The sequence below is a fragment of the Triturus cristatus genome, chromosome 1_1, assembly GCF_964204655.1.
Source record: "Triturus cristatus chromosome 1_1, aTriCri1.1, whole genome shotgun sequence".
Taxonomy (NCBI): Eukaryota; Metazoa; Chordata; class Amphibia; order Caudata; family Salamandridae; genus Triturus; species Triturus cristatus.
Window position 1 is genome coordinate 444,105,361 of NC_140579.1, and position 20,977 is coordinate 444,126,337.

The 20,977-nt window shown below is 50.2% G+C and overlaps 1 protein-coding gene and 1 long non-coding RNA gene across 3 annotated transcripts in view; both read right to left on the reverse strand.

Moving 5' to 3' along the window:
- The window catches only part of LOC146870411 (uncharacterized), a 1,711,658-nt gene that overhangs the window by 1,187,964 nt on the left and 502,717 nt on the right, over positions 1 to 20,977 (reverse strand). The window lies entirely within an intron of this gene.
- LOC146870414 (uncharacterized) lies at positions 562 to 3,781 on the reverse strand. Its single transcript, XR_014959385.1, has 3 exons — positions 1,464 to 3,781; positions 1,281 to 1,380; positions 562 to 817 (listed from the first exon to the last, which is right to left on the reverse strand). It is a non-coding gene; the product is annotated as an uncharacterized LOC146870414 (long non-coding RNA).

Consider the following 20,977-nt stretch of genomic DNA (forward strand, 5'->3'; position numbering starts at 1 on the left):
GATACCTGTCCCCGGAGGACACCTGTCCCCCACAGAAAATACATGTCCCCCCAAAGAGGATACCTGTCCCCGGAGGATACCTGTCCCCACAAAGAGGATACCTGTTGACATACAGACGATACCTGTCCCCCCACAGAGGATACCTGTCCCCGGAGGATAAATGTCCCCCAACAGAGGATACCTGTCCCATCAAAGAGTATGTATAAATAAAGAGAGGGACCCTTGGCAACCCAAAGGACTAGAGTTGAATCACAAAACTAAATCCGAAGATGTCCTCTGGGGGAAAAAAAGGGAATCCCGTGCTATTTCAGCTATCATTTAGCATACATTCACCACTTGCTACTCGGTTACTCATACGCGTTTCTGTATTGGCACACAAATTCTTCAGGTATTGAAAACAATAAATTTCACTTCAATTTATTATATAAATCTTTACACATAGTATTTTATCAGACATCAATAATTAAAAATTAAAAGACCTTTGTTGCTACATTCGGTCCCAATAAAAACATATATGTAAAAGTGCCAAATTAAAAAACACAATATGACATAATCCTATCTATCACTGTCTACCAAGGTACTCTTCAGGGAGAAATACAATAGACAATAATATCTGTCATTGATTACCACACTCAAACCCGACAGTTAGACCAACTTGTAAGGTGTTTCAATGTGAAGCATCAAAGTCTACTGTCCATCGGTATATAGGAAAAATTGTGGGTTTTTTGGAGGGCGTCGACGCGTTTCGAAGGACTATTCAGATTATGCCTTCTTTTACAAGACCAAACATTATTTTTCAACTCCCGTATTGAAAAATCTATAAACATAAACATATACATATATTTAAAAGAACATTTAAACAAGGGTTATATTTCATCAACGATGTTTCTATGTTTTATGCATCACGATTCTAATATGCCATCTCTTGTTATCCAACACTAGAATGGTCAATAATGCTAATCCAAACAATTATTCATATCTATTTGCCTGATGTAGTAGACCAATTTATTCGATACTTTAGGTACTTTAATGTCATATTAAAATAAAAAAAGGGAAAAAAAACTTTTTTTAGTATGTGCCAATACACGACCTCATTCACTCTGGTGTCATTCCGATATTCTTTTTCTGTTATTCACACCCTGAACAATGCACATTCATATGATCAAACCTCACAATCTCACTCAAGTGCACCCAAATACTTCAACTATTGTGATAAAGTTCAAGGTTCAAAAATTATTTTTAATCTAAGAGCAGAGAGGATATATCGTCCTTCCCCTTACCTCTTCCCGTATTTATGATGTGGGGAACCAACTATTTGTTTCTGATTGTTGGCCACTTTAATTCTTTTGGAAAAGTGATCTCAGGTTGCTGTGATAAATCCTATGGAGACCAGATATCATTAGTCTACCCATAATGATTAAATCTCTAATTACGTTGTTATGTTTCATTAATATGATATCTACCTGGTTCTTTTATTTTGAATTCCTATTCGTTCTCTGTCGGTTATCCTCGTTTCTCCCTTGTTTCCTTTCGTTTAATAAAACAGAGGGGCGGGAAGCCGTTTTCCGTTCTCCTCTGTATTTCTTGCGGAACTTAGCTACTTATTTATTTCGCTCCGTGTTCCCAGTCTCATTGTTTTGGGGCCTTGAGTCGATAAAAACAAAACACAATGGAACACTACTATTAGCTCACTTCAACTGTTTTTCTCAACCGTGGCAAAAATCTCTGGGTAAAACAATTAATAATCTGCCTTTCATTTTTTCTAATGTCCAACTAGTGTGTGAATAAACTCTTATTTTCCTTTTGATTGCCTTGTTTTACAATATCTTAGTCCTTATCACTGTTTTCAATTTCTTATTGTTTCACCCCACTCGCATGGTGACAAAGAGTATACCTATCCCCATGAAGAGTATACCTGTCCGCATGAAGAGTATTCCTGTCCCCACACAGAGGATACCTGTCCTTACAAAGAGGATACCTGTCCCCGGAGGATAAATGTCTCCCCACAGAGGATAACTGTCCCCACAAAGAATATACCTGTCCCCACAAAGAGGATATCATTCCCCACTCAGAGGATACCTGTCCCTGGAGGTTACCTGTCCCCCACAGAAAATACCTGTCCCCACAAAGAGGATACCTGTTCCCACACAGAGGATATCTGTCCCTGGGGGATACCTGTCCCCCCACAGAGGATACCTGTCCCCACAAAGAGTACACCTATTCACATACAGAGGATACCTGTCTCCTGAGGACACCTGTCCCCCCCACAGAAAATACATGTCCCCACAAAGAGGATACCTGTCCCCCCATAGAGGATACCTGTCCCCGGAGGATACCTTTCCCCACAAAGAGGATACATATTGACATACAGACGAGACCTGTCCCCCCACAGAGGATACCTGTCCACATACAGAGGAACCTGTCCCCACAAAGAGGATACCTGTACCCACAAAGAAGATACCTGTCCCCCACAGAGGATAACTGTCCCCACAAAAAGGATACTTGTCCCCACAAAGAGGAAATCTGCCCTCAAATAGAGGATATCTGTCCCCCACAGAGGTTACCTGTCCCTACAAAGAGGATACCTGTGCCCACACAGAGGATACCTGTCCCAGGATAATAAATGTCCCCCACAGAGGATACCTGTCCCCACAAAGAGTATACCTGTCCCCACGAAGAGTATACCTGTCCCCACACAGAGGATACCTATCCCCACACAGAGGATACCTATCCCCACAAGGAGGATACCTGTTCCCGGAGGATACCTGTTCCCGGAGGATACCTGTCCCCCACAAAGGATACCTGTCCCCACAAAGAGGATACCTTTTCCCACACAGAGGATACCTGCCCATGGGGGTTACCTGTCCCCCCACAGAGGATACCTGTCCCCAAAAAGAGTATACCTGTCCACATACAGAGGATACCTGTCCCCGGAGGATACCTGTTCCCTCACAGAGGATACCTGTCCACATACAGAGGATACCTGTCCCCGGAGGATACCTGTCCCCCCACAGAGGATGCCGGTCCCCACAAAGAGGATACCTGTCTCCACAAAGAGGATACCTGTCCACATACAGAGGATACCTATCCCCACAAAGAGGATACCTGTCCCCCACAGAGGATACCTGTCCCCACAAAGAGGATACCTGTCCCCACACAGAGGATACCTGTCCCCGGAGGATACATTTCCCACCCATAGAGGATACCTGTCCCCACAAAGAGGATACCTGTCCTCATACAGAGGGTATGTGTCCCCAGATGATACCTGTCCCTCCACAGATGATACCTGTCCCCACACAGAGGATACCTGTCCCCACAAAGAGGATACCTGTTGACATACAGACGATACCTGTCCCCCCACAGAGGATACCAGTCCACATACAGAGGATACCTGTCCCAAGAGGATACCTGTCCCCCACAGAGGATACCTGTCCCTACAAAGAGGATACCTGTCCCCACACAGAGGATACCCTGCCCTGGATAATAAATGTCCCCCCATAGAGGATACCTGTCCCCACAAAGAGTATACCTGTCCCCACAAAGAGTATACATGTCCCCACACAGAGGATACCTATCCCCACAGTACCTATCCCCACACAGAGGATACCTGTCCCCACACAGAGGATACCTGTCCCCACAAAGAAGATACTTGTCCCCACACAGAGGATACCTGTCCCCGGAGGATACCTGTCCCCCACAGAGGATACCTGTCCCCACAAAGAGGATACCTGTTCCCACACAGAGGATACCTGTCCCTGGTGGTTACCTGTCCCCCCACAGAGGATACCTGTCCCCACAAAGTATATACCTGTCCTCCACAGAGGATACCTGTCCCCACAAAGAGAATACCTGTCCACATATCGAGGATACCTATCCCCACAAAGAGGATACCTGTCACCCACAGAGGATACCTGTCCCCACACAGAGAATACCTGTCTCCAGATGATACCTGTCCCCCACAGAGGCTACCTGCCCCACAAAGAGGATACCTGTCCCCACACAGAGGATACCTGTCCCCGGAGGATAAATGTCCCCCCACAGAGGATACCTGCCCCCACAAAGAGTATACCTATCCCCATGAAGAGTATACCTGTCCCCACACAGAGGATACCTGTCCCCACAAAGAGGATGCCTGTCCCCACACAGAGGATACCTGTCCCCGGAGGATACATTTCCCACCCATAGAGGATACCTGTCCCCACAAAGAGGATACCTGTCCTCATACAGAGGATATGTGTCCCCAGATGATACCTGTCCCTCCACAGATGATACCTGTCCCCACAGAGAGGATACCTGTCCCTGGAGGATATCAACAAAATCTATTACGATAACGTCTATACAACCAGTATTATGGTCTGATCATTTTTTGATCTCCTTTTTTGTGCCTGCCACTGCTCTTACTCGGGTGAGAGAATCAATAGAGACCACGCGAACTTCGCGCCCTTTCCATCTGCTTTCGGTGGATATGTTATCTGAGGCCCTTACCACCTTTCCATGTCTTTTTTTGGGCAATTTGGAAGAGAATCTTAGTCTCTTTCAGAATTGGCTGACAGCCAGATTTCAGACCTTAATCCCCGAAAAAAAGCTTAAATCAGGCGAACGTAGAGCATCGGCCCCATGGTTCACCTCCCAGCTAAGGGAGCAGCGGCAGGGTTGTAAAAGGGCTGAGAGAGTTTGGAGACGGACCTATGATATGACTGAGAAATTGAAATTTCGAGCAATAACTAAAGCCTACCACCAGTGAATCTGGAATGAAAAAAAGGCCTATTTTGAGCGTCGAATTGTTGAGGCTGAAAATGGCTGTAAAGAAATTTTTAAAGTTGTTCTGGATTTCACCTCTCCAGCTATCTGTACGCCATCTCATACTCATTCAGAAGTATGGATAAAACAGCTTGCAACTTTCTTCACCAGTAAAATCACAACCATTCAAGCCTCTCTTTTCCACCCTAGCTCTCAGTCGGTCGTGGGTCCCTCATCCCCCCCTTCATTTAGGGAGGGTCTAGGCCCTTCTCTTTTACAATTTCCACATCTATGCCTTGACACTTCTCTCGAGCTTTTGTCAAGCTTGAAATCAGGTTCTCCACTTGATCCATGCCCGGCTAAACATCTGGGGAAGGTGGCACCCGCTTTAAATGCCTTGCTGAACCCCCTTTTGAATTCTTCGCTGTCAACGGGAGTGGTCCCGCAGGCATGGAAACATGCTCTGATCCTCCCATTGATCAAGAAGCCTACCTTGGACCCCCTCATCCATGCCAACTTTAGGCCTATTTCCCTTCTCCCTGCCCTGGCGAAAGTGGCCGAGAAATTTGCACATCGGACGATTTCCAATTTCATCGAAGGAAACGACCTGTTGCATGACACGCAATCTGGGTTCCGTGCAAATTTCAGCATGGAGTCGGCTCTTCTCGAGGTCACGGATGCCATCAGGGAAGTACTCGACTCTGGAGGAAGGGCCATGTTGGTAATGTTAGATCTGTCGGCGGCCTTCGACACCGTCCCTCATGATCGCCTCCTTGTAAGACTCTGGGAGAGCGGCATTCGGGGAACGCTGTGGAATTGGCTTAAATCTTTTCTGGCCGGCCGCCGGCAAACGATCTGGGCGCCCCCTTTCTCCGCTGATATGGCTCCACTAGAGGTAGGGGTACCGCAGGGTTCCATTCTTAGCCCCATGCTATTTAACATCTTTATGGCCCCTCTGGCGGTAGTCGCGGAGTCTTTTGGCGCCCAGATCGTATCTTACGCCGATGACACCCAGCTCCTGTTCACTTGTGATAGGGGCGGGTCATTCGAAGGCGTACAGATCAGGGATTGCCTTGGTGCGGTTTTTGAGTGGTTCAGGTGTAATGGATTAAAGTGCAATTCCGATAAGTCGGAGCTGCTCTTTTTTGGTTGCACCTGTGAACCAGACTGGAAAGCTTGGTGGCCACAAGATTTGTTTCCACCTGACAACGTGTCTCTCAAGGCTAAAAATTTGGGAGTGATTGTGGACAGTGAATTGTCCTTTGGGCCACATGTTTCGTGCCTCTCAGGTAAATGCTTTGGCATTTTACGGATGCTGAGGAAGTTTCTTCCTCTAGTGTCTTTCCAGCATAGGAAGATTATTGTTCAGGCCTTGATCGGATCTCGACTGGACTACGCAAACGCCCTTTTCTTGGGTCTACCAAAATATCTTTTGACCCGTTTGCAAGTGGTCCAGAACTCGGCAGCCCGTGCTATTTACGGGCTCCCGAGAAGAGCAGGTGCCACGGCTTTACTGAATTCTTTACACTGGCTACCGATCGCTAAAAGAATTCTTTTTAAGTGCCTGACTTTTGCCTTCAAAGATTTACAAGGATCTGGCCCTAAGTACATAAGGAAACGTCTCTCCCGATATGTACCCAGCAGGTCTTTGAGATCATCTTGTCTATCCAAAATGACAGTCCCGGTTATCAGGCGTGCAAGGATGGGAGGTCGATCGTTCCGCTACCTAGCCCCGAAGGAGTGGAATGAACTACCACTTTCTCTCAGACAGGCTCCCAGTCTCCTTGCTTTTAGAAAAGAGCTAAAAACGTGGCTTTTTACTAAATAAACTTTTTACTAAATAAACTTGATCCTTCTCTTCTGTCTGCTTTTTTAGTTGTTATGTCTTGTTTTGCCTGCCGATATTCTTCATCAAAGCGCCGGGATGCTCCTCGGAGTAGCCGAGCACTATAGAAGAAATAAATTAACATAACATAACATAACATCTGTCCCCCCACAGAGGATACCTGTCCCCACAAAGAGGATACCTGTTGACATACAGATTATCCCTGTCCCCCCACAGAGGATACCAGTCCACATACAGAGGATACCTGTCCCAAGAGGATACCTGTCCCCCACAGAGGATACCTGTCCCCACAAAGAAGATACCTGTCCACATACAGAGGATACCTATCCCCACTAAGAGGATACCTGTCCCCCACAGAGGATACCTGTCCCTACAAAGAGGATACCTGTCCCCACACAGAGGATACCCTGCCCTGGATAATAAATGTCCCCCATAGAGGATACCTGTCCCCACAAAGAGTATACCTGTCCCCACAAAGAGTATACATGTCACCACACAGAGGATACCTATCCCCACAGTACCTATCCCCACACAGAGGATACCTGTCCCCACACAGAGGATACCTGTCCCCAAAAAGAAGATACCTGTCCCCAAAAAGAAGATACCTGTCCCCACACAGAGGATACCTGTCCTCGGAGGATACCTGTCCCCCACAGAGGTTTCCTGTCCCCACAAAGAGGATACCTGTTCCCACACAGAGGATACCTGTCCCTGGGGGTTACCTGTCCCCCCACAGAGGATACCTGTCCCCACAAAGTATATACCTGTCCTCCAAAGAGGATACCTGTCCCCACAAAGAGGATACCTGTCCACATATAGAGGATACCTATCCCCACAAAGAGGATACCTGTCACCCACAGAGGATACCTGTCCCCACACAGAGACTACCTGTCTCCAGATGATACCTGTCTCCCACAGAGGATACCTGCCCCACAAAGAGGATACCTGTCCCAGGGGGTTACCTGTCCCCCCACAGGGGATACCTGTCCCCACAAAGTGTATACCTGTCCCCCGCAGAGGATACCTGTCCCCACAAAGAGGACACCTGTCACCCACAGAGGATACCTGTCCCCACACAGAGGATACCTGTCTCCAGATGATACCTGTCCCCCACAGAGGATACCTGCCCCACAAAGAGGATACCTGTCCCCACACAGAGGATACCTGTCCCCGGAGGATAAATGTCCCCCCACAGAGGATACCTGTCCCCACAAAGAGTATACCTATCCCCATGAAGAGTATACCTGTCCCCACACAGAGAATACCTGTCCTTACAAAGAGGATACCTGTCCCCGGAGGATAAATGTCTCCCCACAGAGGATAACTGTCCCCACAAAGAATATACTTATCCCCATGAAGAGTATATCTGTCCCCACACAGAGGATACCTATCCCCACACAAAGGATACCTATCCCCACACAAAGGATACCTATCCCCACACAGAGGATACCTGTCCCCACACAGAGGATACCTGTCCCCACACAGAAGATATCTGTCCCCTTAAAGAGGATATCTGTCCCTACTCAGAGGATACCTGTCCCTGGATACCTGTCCCCCACAGAGGATACCTGTCCCCAGAAAGAGGATACCTGTTCCCACACAGAGGATACCTGTCCCTGGGTGTTACCTGTCCCCCCACAGAGGATACCTGTCCCCACAAAGAGTACACCTGTTCACATACAGAGGATACCTGTCCCCTGAGGACACCTGTCCCCCCACAGAAAATACATGTTCCCACAAAGAGGATACCTGTCCCCCCACAGAGGATACCTGTCCCCGGAGGATACCTGTCCCCACAAAGAGGATACCTGTTGACATACAGACGATAACTGTGCCCCCACAGAGGATACCTGTCCACATACAGAGGAACGTGGCCCCGCAAAGAGGATACCTGTCCCCACAAAGAAGATACCTGTCCCCCACAGAGGATAACTGTCCCCACAAAGAGGATACCTGTCCCCACAAAGAGGATACCTGTCCCCACAAAGAGGATACCTGTCCCCACAAAGAGGATATCTGTCCCCTACAGAGGATACGTGTCCCTACAAAGAGCATACCTGTCCCCACACAGAGGATACCTGTCCCTGGATAATAAATGTCCCCTCACAGAGGATACCTGTCCCCACAAAGAGTATACCTGTCCCCACGAAAAGTATACCTGTCCCCACACAGAGGATACCTATCCACACACAGAGGATACCTGTCCCCACAAAGAGTATACCTGTCCCCACGAAGAGTATACCTGTTCCCACACAGAGGATACCTGTCCTTACAAATAGTATACCTGACCCCACACAGAGAATACCTGTCCCCGGAGGATAAATGTCCCCCCACAGAGGATAACAGTCCCCACAAAGAATATACCTGTCCCCACGAAGAGTATATCTGTCACCACACAGAGGATACCTATCCCCACAAAGAGGATACCTATCCCCACACAGAGGATACCTGTCCCCCCACAGATGATGCCTGTCCCCACAAAGAAGATATCTGTCCCCAAAAATAGGATATCTGTCCCCACTCAGAGGAAACCTGTCCCCAGATACCTGTCCCCCACAGAGGATATCTGTCCCCACAAAGAGGATACCTGTCCACATACAGAGGATACCTCTCCCCCCACAGAAAATACCTGTCCCCACAAAGAGGATACCTATTCCCACACAGAGGATACCTGTCCCTGGGGGTTACCTGTCCCCCCACAGAGGATACCTGTCCCCACAAAGAGTACACCTGTCCACATACAGAGGATACCTGTCCCAGGAGGACACCTGTCCCCCCACAGAAAATACATGTCCCCACAAAGAGGATACCTGTCCCCGGAGGATACCTGTCCCCACAAAGAGGATACCTGTTGACATACAGACGATACCTGTCCCCCCACAGAGGATACCTGTCCACATACAGAGGATACCTGTCCCAGGAGGATACCTGTTACCCCACAGAGGATACCTGTCCCCAGAAAGAAGATACCTGTCCACATACAGAGGATACCTATCCCCACAAAGAGGATACCTGTCCCCCACAGAGGATACCTGTCCCTACATAGAGGATACCTGTCCCCACACAGAGGATACTTGTCCCTGGATAATAAATGTGCCCCCACAGACGATACCTGTTCCCACAAAGAGTATACCTCTCCCACGAAGAGTATACCTGTCCCCACACAGAGGATACCTATCCCCACACAGAGGATACCTATCCCCACACAGAGGATACCTGTCCCCACACAGAGGATACCTGTCCCCACAAAGAAGATACCTGTCTCCACACAGAGGATACCTGTCCCCGGAGGATACCTGTACCCCACAGAGGATACCTGTCCCCACAAAGAGGATACCTGTTCCCACACAGAGGATACCTGTCCCAGGGGGTTACCTGTCCCCCCACAGAGGATACCTGTCCCCACAAAGTGTATACCTGTCCCCCACAGAGGATACCTGTCCCCACAAAGAGGATACCTGTCACCCACAGAGGATACCTGTCCCCACACAGAGGATACGTGTCTCCAGATGATACCTGTCCCCCACAGAGGATACCTGCCCCACAAAGAGGATACCTGTCCCCACACAGAGGATACCTGTCCCCGGAGGATAAATGTCCCCCCACAGAGGATACCTGTCCCCACAAAGAGTATACCTATCCCCATGAAGAGTATACCTGTCCCCACACAGAGGATACCTGTCCTTACAAAGAGGATACCTGTCCCCGGAGGATAAATGTCTCCCCACAGAGGATAACTGTCCCCACAAAGAATATACTTGTACCCACGAAGAGTATATCTGTCCCCACACAGAGGATACCTATCCCCACACAAAGGATACCTATCCCCACACAGAGGATACCTGTCCACACACAGAGGATACCTGTCCCCACAAAGAAGATATCTTTCCCCACAAAGAGGATATCTATCCCCACTCAGAGGATACCTGTCCCCAGATACCTGTCCCCCACAGAGGATACCTGTCCCCACAAGAGGATACCTGTCCCCACAAGAGGATACCTGTCCCCAAAAAGAGGATACCTTGCCTCACATAGAGGATATCTGTCCCCCTCAGAGAATACATGTCCCTACAAAGAGGATACCTGTCCCCACACAGTGTATACCTGTCCCTGGATAATAAATGTCCCCCCACAGAGGATACCTGTCCCCACAAAGAGTATACCTGTCCCCACGAACAGTATACCTGTCCCCACACAGAGGATACCTATCCCCACACAGAGGATACCTGTCCCCACAAAGAGTATACCTGTCCCCACGAAGAGTATACCTGTCCCCACACAGAGGATACCTGTCCTTACAAATAGGATACCTGTCCCCACACAGAGGATACCTGGCCCCGGAGGATAAATGTCCCCCCACAGAGGATAACTGTCCCCACAAAGAATATACCTGTCCCCATGAAGAGTATATCTGTCCCCACACAGAGGATACCTGTCCCCACACAGAGGATGCCTGTCCCCACAAAGAAGATATAAGACCCCAAAAATAGGATATCTGTCCCCACTTAGAGGAAACCTGTCCCCGGATACCTGTCCCCCACAGAGGATACCTGTCCCCACAAAGAGGATACCTGTCCACATACAGAGGATACCTCTCCCCCCACAGAAAATACCTGTCCCCACAAAGAGGATACCTGTTCCCACACAGAGGATACCTGTCCCTGGGGGTTACCTGTCCCCCCACAGAGGATACCTGTCCCCACAATGAGTACACCTGTCCACATACAGAGGATACCTGTCCCAGGAGGACACCTGTCCCCCCACAGAAAATACATGTCCCCACAAAGAGGATGCCTGTCCCCGGAGGATACCTGTCCCCACAAAGAGGATACCTGTTGACATACAGACAATACCTGTCCCCCCACAGAGGATACCTGTCCACATACAGAGGATACCTGTCCCAGGAGGATACCTGTTACCCCACAGAGGATACCTGTCCCCACAAAGAAGATACCTGTCCACATACAGAGGATACCTATCCCCACAAAGAGGATACCTGTCCCCCACAGAGGATACCTATCCCTACATAGAGGATACCTGTCCCCACACAGAGGATACTTGTCCCTGGATAATAAATGTCCCCCCACAGAGGATACCTGTTCCCACAAAGAGTATACCTCTCCCCACGAAGAGTATACCTGTCCCCACACAGAGGATACCTATCCCCACACAGAGGATACCTATCCCCACACAGAGGATACCTGTCCCCACACAGAGGATACCTGTCCCCACAAAGAAGATACCTGTCTCCACACAGAGGATACCTGTCCCCGGAGGATACCTGTACCCCACAGAGGATACCTGTCCCCACAAAGAGGATACCTGTTTCCACACAGAGGATACCTGACCCAGGGGGTTACCTGTCCCCCCACAGAGGATACCTGTCACCACAAAGTGTATACCTGTCCCCCACAGAGGATACCTGTCCCCACAAAGAGGATACCTGTCACCCACAGAGGATACCTGTCCCCACAAAAAGGATACCTGTCTCCAGATGATACCTGTCCCCCACAGAGGATACCTGCCCCACAAAGAGGATACCTGTCCCCACACAGAGGATACCTGTCCCCGGAGGATACCTGTACCCCACAGAGGATACCTGTCCCCACAAAGAGGATACCTGTTTCTACACAGAGGATACCTGACCCAGGGGGTTACCTGTCCCCCCACAGAGGATACCTGTCACCACAAAGTGTATACCTGTCCCCCACAGAGGATACCTGTCCCCACAAAGAGGATACCTGTCACCCACAGAGGATACCTGTCCCCACAAAAAGGATACCTGTCTCCAGATGATACCTGTCCCCCACAGAGGATACCTGCCCCACAAAGAGGATACCTGTCCCCACTCAGAGGATACCTGTCCCTGGATAATAAATGTCCCCCCACAGAGGATACCTGTCCCCACAAAGTGTATACCTGTCCCCACGAAGAGTATACCTGTCCCCACACAGAGGATACCTATCCCCACACAGAGGATACCTGTCCGCACGAAGAGTATACCTGTCCCCACAAAGAGTATACCTATCCCCATGAAGAGTATACCTGTCCCCACACAGAGAATACCTGTCCTTACAAAGAGGATACCTGTCCCCGGAGGATAAATGTCTCCCCACAGAGGATAACTGTCCCCACAAAGAATATACTTATCCCCACGAAGAGTACATCTGTCCCCACACAGAGGATACCTATCCCCACACAAAGGATACCTATCCCCACACAGAGGATACCTGTCCCCACACAGAGGATACCTGTCCCCACACAGAAGATATCTGTCCCCTTAAAGAGGATATCTGTCCCTACTCAGAGGATACCTGTCCCTGGATACCTGTCCCCCACAGAGGATACCTGTCCCCAGAAAGAGGATACCTGTTCCCACACAGAGGATACCTGTCCCTGGGGGTTACCTGTCCCCCCACAGAGGATACCTGTCCCCACAAAGAGTACACCTGTTCACATACAGAGGATACCTGTCCCCTGAGGACACCTGTCCCCCCACAGAAAATACATGTTCCCACAAAGAGGATACCTGTCCCCCCACAGAGGATACCTGTCCCCGGAGGATACCTGTCCCCACAAAGAGGATACCTGTTGACATACAGACGATAACTGTGCCCCCACAGAGGATACCTGTCCACATACAGAGGAACGTGGCCCCGCAAAGAGGATACCTGTCCCCACAAAGAAGATACCTGTCCCCCACAGAGGATAACTGTCCCCACAAAGAGGATACCTGTCCCCACAAAGAGGATACCTGTCCCCACAAAGAGGATACCTGTCCTCACATAGAGGATATCTGTCCCCTACAGAGGATACGTGTCCCTACAAAGAGCATACCTGTCCCCACACAGAGGATACCTGTCCCTGGATAATAAATGTCCCCTCACAGAGGATACCTGTCCCCACAAAGAGTATACCTGTCCCCACGAAAAGTATACCTGTCCCCACACAGAGGATACCTATCCACACACAGAGGATACCTGTCCCCACAAAGAGTATACCTGTCCCCACGAAGAGTATACCTGTTCCCACACAGAGGATACCTGTCCTTACAAATAGTATACCTGTCCCCACACAGAGAATACCTGTCCCCGGAGGATAAATGTCCCCCCACAGAGGATAACAGTCCCCACAAAGAATATACCTGTCCCCACGAAGAGTATATCTGTCACCACACAGAGGATACCTATCCCCACAAAGAGGATACCTATCCCCACACAGAGGATACCTGTCCCCACACAGAGGATGCCTGTCCCCACAAAGAAGATATAAGACCCCAAAAATAGGATATCTGTCCCCACTTAGAGGAAACCTGTCCCTGGATACCTGTCCCCCACAGAGGATACCTGTCCCCACAAAGAGGATACCTGTCCACATACAGAGGATACCTCTCCCCCCACAGAAAATACCTGTCCCCACAAAGAGGATACCTGTTCCCACACAGAGGATACCTGTCCCTGGGGGTTACCTGACCCCCACAGAGGATACCTGTCCCCACAATGAGTACACCTGTCCACATACAGAGGATACCTGTCCCAGGAGGACACCTGTCCCCCCACAGAAAATACATGTCCCCACAAAGAGGATGCCTGTCCCCGGAGGATACCTGTCCCCACAAAGAGGATACCTGTTGACATACAGACAATACCTGTCCCCCCACAGAGGATACCTGTCCACATACAGAGGATACCTGTCCCAGGAGGATACCTGTTACCCCACAGAGGATACCTGTCCCCACAAAGAAGATACCTGTCCACATACAGAGGATACCTATCCCCACAAAGAGGATACCTGTCCCCCACAGAGGATACCTATCCCTACATAGAGGATACCTGTCCCCACACAGAGGATACTTGTCCCTGGATAATAAATGTCCCCCCACAGAGGATACCTGTTCCCACAAAGAGTATACCTCTCCCCACGAAGAGTATACCTGTCCCCACACAGAGGATACCTATCCCCACACAGAGGATACCTATCCCCACACAGAGGATACCTGTCCCCACACAGAGGATACCTGTCCCCACAAAGAAGATACCTGTCTCCACACAGAGGATACCTGTCCCCGGAGGATACCTGTACCCCACAGAGGATACCTGTCCCCACAAAGAGGATACCTGTTTCCACACAGAGGATACCTGACCCAGGGGGTTACCTGTCCCCCCACAGAGGATACCTGTCACCACAAAGTGTATACCTGTCCCCCACAGAGGATACCTGTCCCCACAAAGAGGATACCTGTCACCCACAGAGGATACCTGTCCCCACAAAAAGGATACCTGTCTCCAGATGATACCTGTCCCCCACAGAGGATACTTGCCCCACAAAGAGGATACCTGTCCCCACACAGAGGATACCTGTCCCCGGAGGATAAATGTCCCCCCACAGAGGATACCTGTCCCCACAAAGAGTATACCTATCCCCATGAAGAGTATACCTGTCCCCACACAGAGGATACCTGTCCTTACAAAGAGGATACCTGTCCCCGGAGGAAAAATGTCTCCCCACAGAGGATAACTGTCCCCACAAAGAATATACTTGTCCCCACGAAGAGTATATCTGTCCCCACACAGAGGATACCTATCCCCACACAAAGGATACCTATCCCCACACAGAGGATACCTGTCCCCACACAGAGGATACCTGTCCCCACAAAGAAGATATCTGTCCCCACAAAGAGGATATCTGACCCCACAAAGAGGATATCTGTCCCCACTCAGAGGATACCTGTCCCCGGATACCTGTCCCCCACAGAGGATACCTGTCCCCACAAAGAGGATACCTGTCCCCACAAAGAGGATACCTGTCCCCACAAAGAGGATACCTGTCCTCACATAGAGGATATCTGTCCCCCACAGAGAATACCTGTCCCTACAAAGAGGATACCTGTCCCCACTCAGAGGATACCTGTCCCTGGATAATAAATGTCCCCCCACAGAGGATACCTGTCCCCACAAAGTGTATACCTGTCCCCACGAAGAGTATACCTGTCCCCACACAGAGGATACCTATCCCCACACAGAGGATACCTGTCCGCACGAAGAGTATACCTGTCCCCACAAAGAGTATACCTATCCCCATGAAGAGTATACCTGTCCCCACACAGAGAATACCTGTCCTTACAAAGAGGATACCTGTCCCCGGAGGATAAATGTCTCCCCACAGAGGATAACTGTCCCCACAAAGAATATACTTATCCCCACGAAGAGTATATCTGTCCCCACACAGAGGATACCTATCCCCACACAAAGGATACCTATCCCCACACAGAGGATACCTGTCCCCACACAGAGGATACCTGTCCCCACACAGAAGATATCTGTCCCCTTAAAGAGGATATCTGTCCCTACTCAGAGGATACCTGTCCCCCACAGAGGATACCTGTCCCCAGAAAGAGGATACCTGTTCCCACACAGAGGATACCTGTTCCCACACAGAGGATACCTGTCCCTGGGGGTTACCTGTCCCCCCACAGAGGATACCTGTCCCCACAAAGAGTACACCTGTTCACATACAGAGGATACCTGTCCCCTGAGGACACCTGTCCCCCCACAGAAAATACATGTTCCCACAAAGAGGATACCTGTCCCCCCACAGAGGATACCTGTCCCCGGAGGATACTTGTCCCCACAAAGAGGATACCTGTTGACATACAGACGATAACTGTGCCCCCACAGAGGATACCTGTCCACATACAGAGGAACGTGGCCCCGCAAAGAGGATACCTGTCCCCACAAAGAAGATACCTGTCCCCCACAGAGGATAACTGTCCCCACAAAGAGGATACCTGTCCCCAAAAATAGGATATCTGTCCCCACTCAGAGGAAACCTGTCCCCAGATACCTGTCCCCCACAGAGGATATCTGTCCCCACAAAGAGGATACCTGTCCACATACAGAGGATACCTCTCCCCCCACAGAAAATACCTGTCCCCACAAAGAAGATACCTATTCCCACACAGAGGATACCTGTCCCTGGGGGTTACCTGTCCCCCCACAGAGGATACCTGTCCCCACAAAGAGTACACCTGTCCACATACAGAGGATACCTGTCCCAGGAGGACACCTGTCCCCCCACAGAAAATACATGTCCCCACAAAGAGGATACCTGTCCCCGGAGGATACCTGTCCCCACAAAGAGGATACCTGTTGACATACAGACGATACCTGTCCCCCCACAGAGGATACCTGTCCACATACAGAGGATACCTGTCCCAGGAGGATACCTGTTACCCCACAGAGGATACCTGTCCCCAGAAAGAAGATACCTGTCCACATACAGAGGATACCTATCCCCACAAAGAGGATACCTGTCCCCCACAGAGGATACCTGTCCCTACATAGAGGATACCTGTCCCCACACAGAGGATACTTGTCCCTGGATAATAAATGTCCCCCCACAGACGATACCTGTTCCCACAAAGAGTATACCTCTCCCACGAAGATTATACCTGTCCCCACACAGAGGATACCTATCCCCACACAGAGGATACCTATCCCCACACAGAGGATACCTGTCCCCACACAGAGGATACCTGTCCCCACAAAGAAGATACCTGTCTCCACACAGAGGATACCTGTCCCCGGAGGATACCTGTACCCCACAGAGGATACCTGTCCCCACAAAGAAGATACCTGTTCCCACACAGAGGATACCTGTCCCAGGGGGTTACCTGTCCCCCCACAGAGGATACCTGTCCCCACAAAGTGTATACCTGTCCCCCACAGAGGATACCCGTCCCCACAAAGAGGATACCTGTCACCCACAGAGGATACCTGTCCCCACACAGAGGATACCTGTCTCCAGATGATACCTGTCCCCCACAGAGGATACCTGCCCCACAAAGAGGATACCTGTCCCCACACAGAGGATACCTGTCCCCGGAGGATAAATGTCCCCCCACAGAGGATACCTGTCCCCACAAAGAGTATACCTATCCCCATGAAGAGTATACCTGTCCCCACACAGAGAATACCTGTCCTTACAAAGAGGATACCTGTCCCCGGAGGATAAATGTCTCCCCACAGAGGATAACTGTCCCCACAAAGAATATACTTGTACCCACGAAGAGTATATCTGTCCCCACACAGAGGATACCTATCTCCACACAAAGGATACCTATCCCCACACAGAGGATACCTGTCCCCACACAGAGGATACCTGTCCCCACAAAGAAGATATCTTTCCCCACAAAGAGGATATCTATCCCCACTCAGAGGATACCTGTCCCTGGATACCTGTCCCCCACAGAGGATACCTGTCCCCACAAGAGGATACCTGTTCCCACAAGAGGATACCTGTCCCCAAAAAGAGGATACCTTGCCTCACATAGAGGATATCTGTCCCCCTCAGAGAATACCTGTCCCTACAAAGAGGATACCTGTCCCCACACAGTGTATACCTGTCCCTGGATAATAAATGTCCCCCCACAGAGGATACCTGTCCCCACAAAGAGTATACCTGTCCCCACGAACAGTATACCTGTCCCCACACAGAGGATACCTATCCCCACACAGAGGATACCTGTCCCCACAAAGAGTATACCTGTCCCCACGAAGAGTATACCTGTCCCCACACAGAGGATACCTGTCCTTACAAATAGGATACCTGTCCCCACACAGAGGATACCTGGCCCCGGAGGATAAATGTCCCCCCACAGAGGATAACTGTCCCCACAAAGAATATACCTGTCCCCATGAAGAGTATATCTGTCCCCACACAGAGGATACCTGTCCCCACACAGAGGATGCCTGTCCCCACAAAGAAGATATAAGACCCCAAAAATAGGATATCTGTCCCCACTTAGAGGAAACCTGTCCCCGGATACCTGTCCCCCACAGAGGATACCTGTCCCTGGGGGTTACCTGTCCCCCCACAGAGGATACCTGTCCCCACAATGAGTACACCTGTCCACATACAGAGGATACCTGTCCCAGGAGGACACCTGTCCCCCCACAGAAAATACATTTCCCCACAAAGAGGATGCCTGTCCCCGGAGGATACCTGTCCCCACAAAGAGGATACCTGTTGACATACAGACAATACCTGTCCCCCCACAGAGGATACCTGTCCACATACAGAGGATACCTGTCCCAGGAGGATACCTGTTACCCCACAGAGGATACCTGTCCCCACAAAGAAGATACCTGTCCACATACAGAGGATACCTATCCCCACAAAGAGGATACCTGTCCCCCACAGAGGATACCTATCCCTACATAGAGGATACCTGTCCCCACACAGAGGATACTTGTCCCTGGATAATAAATGTCCCCCCACAGAGGATACCTGTTCCCACAAAGAGTATACCTCTCCCCACGAAGAGTATACCTGTCCCCACACAGAGGATACCTATCCCCACACAGAGGATACCTATCCCCACACAGAGGATACCTGTCCCTACACAGAGGATACCTGTCCCCACAAAGAAGATACCTGTCTCCACACAGAGGATACCTGTCCCCGGAGGATACCTGTACCCCACAGAGGATACCTGTCCCCACAAAGAGGATACCTGTTTCCACACAGAGGATACCTGACCCAGGGGGTTACCTGTCCCCCCACAGAGGATACCTGTCACCACAAAGTGTATACCTGTCCCCCACAGAGGATACCTGTCCCCACATAGAGGATACCTGTCACCCACAGAGGATACCTGTCCCCACAAAAAGGATACCTGTCTCCAGATGATACCTGTCCCCCACAGAGGATACCTGCCCCACAAAGAGGATACCTGTCCCCACACAGAGGATACCTGTCCCCGGAGGATAAATGTCCCCCCACAGAGGATACCTGTCCCCACAAAGAGTATACCTATCCCCATGAAGAGTATACCTGTCCCCACACAGAGGATACCTGTCCTTACAAAGAGGATACCTGTCCCCGGAGGAAAAATGTCTCCCCACAGAGGATAACTGTCCCCACAAAGAATATACTTGTCCCCACGAAGAGTATATCTGTCCCCACACAGAGGATACCTATCCCCACACAAAGGATACCTATCCCCACACAGAGGATACCTGTCCCCACACAGAGGATACCTGTCCCCACAAAGAAGATATCTGTCCCCACAAAGAGGATATCTGACCCCACAAAGAGGATATCTGTCCCCACTCAGAGGATACCTGTCCCCGGATACCTGTCCCCCACAGAGGATACCTGTCCCCACAAAGAGGATACCTGTCCCCACAAAGAGGATACCTGTCCCCACAAAGAGGATACCTGTCCTCACATAGAGGATATCTGTCCCCCACAGAGAATACCTGTCCCTACAAAGAGGATACCTGTCCCCACTCAGAGGATACCTGTCCCTGGATAATAAATGTCCCCCCACAGAGGATACCTGTCCCCACAAAGTGTATACCTGTCCCCACGAAGAGTATACCTGTCCCCACACAGAGGATACCTATCCCCACACAGAGGATACCTGTCCGCACGAAGAGTATACCTGTCCCCACGAAGAGTATACCTGTCCCCACGAAGAGTATACCTGTCCCCACGAAGAGTATACCTGTCCCCACACAGAGGATACCTATCCTTACAAATAGGATACCTGTACCCACACAGAGGATACCTGTCCCCGGAGGATAAATGTCCCCCCACAGAGGATAACTGTCCCCACAAAGAATATACCTGTCCCCACGAAGAGTATATCTGTCCCCACAAAGAAGATACCTGTCCCCACACAGAGGATGCCTGTCCCCACAAAGAAGATATCTGTCCCCAAAAATAGGATATCTGTCCCCACTTAAAGGAAACCTGTCCCTGGATACCTGTCCCCCACAGAGGATACCTGTCCCCACAAACAGGATACCTGTCCACATACAGAGGATATCTGTCCCCAAAAATGGGATATCTGTCCCCACTTAGAGGAAACCTGTCCCTGGATACTTGTCCCCCACAGAGGATACCTGTCCCCACAAAGAGGATACTTGTCCACATACAGAGGATACCTGTCCCCCCACAGAAAATACCTGACCCCACAAAGAGGATACCTGTTCCCACACAGAGGATACCTGTCCCTGGGGGTTACCTGTCCCACCACAGAGGATACCTGTCCCCACAAAGAGTACACCTGTCCACATACAGAAGATACCTGTCCCCGGAGGACACCTGTCCCCCACAGAAAATACATGTCCCCCAAAAGAGGATACCTGTCCCCGGAGGATACCTGTCCCCACAAAGAGGATACCTGTTGACATACAGACGATACCTGTCCCCCCACAGAGGATACCTGTCCACATACAGAGGATACCTGTCCCAGGAGGATACCTGTCCCCCCACAGAGGATTCATGTCCCCACAAAGAAGATACCTGTCCACATACAGAGGATACCTATCCCCACAAAGAGGATAACTGTCCCCCACAGAGGATACCTGTCCCTACAAAGAG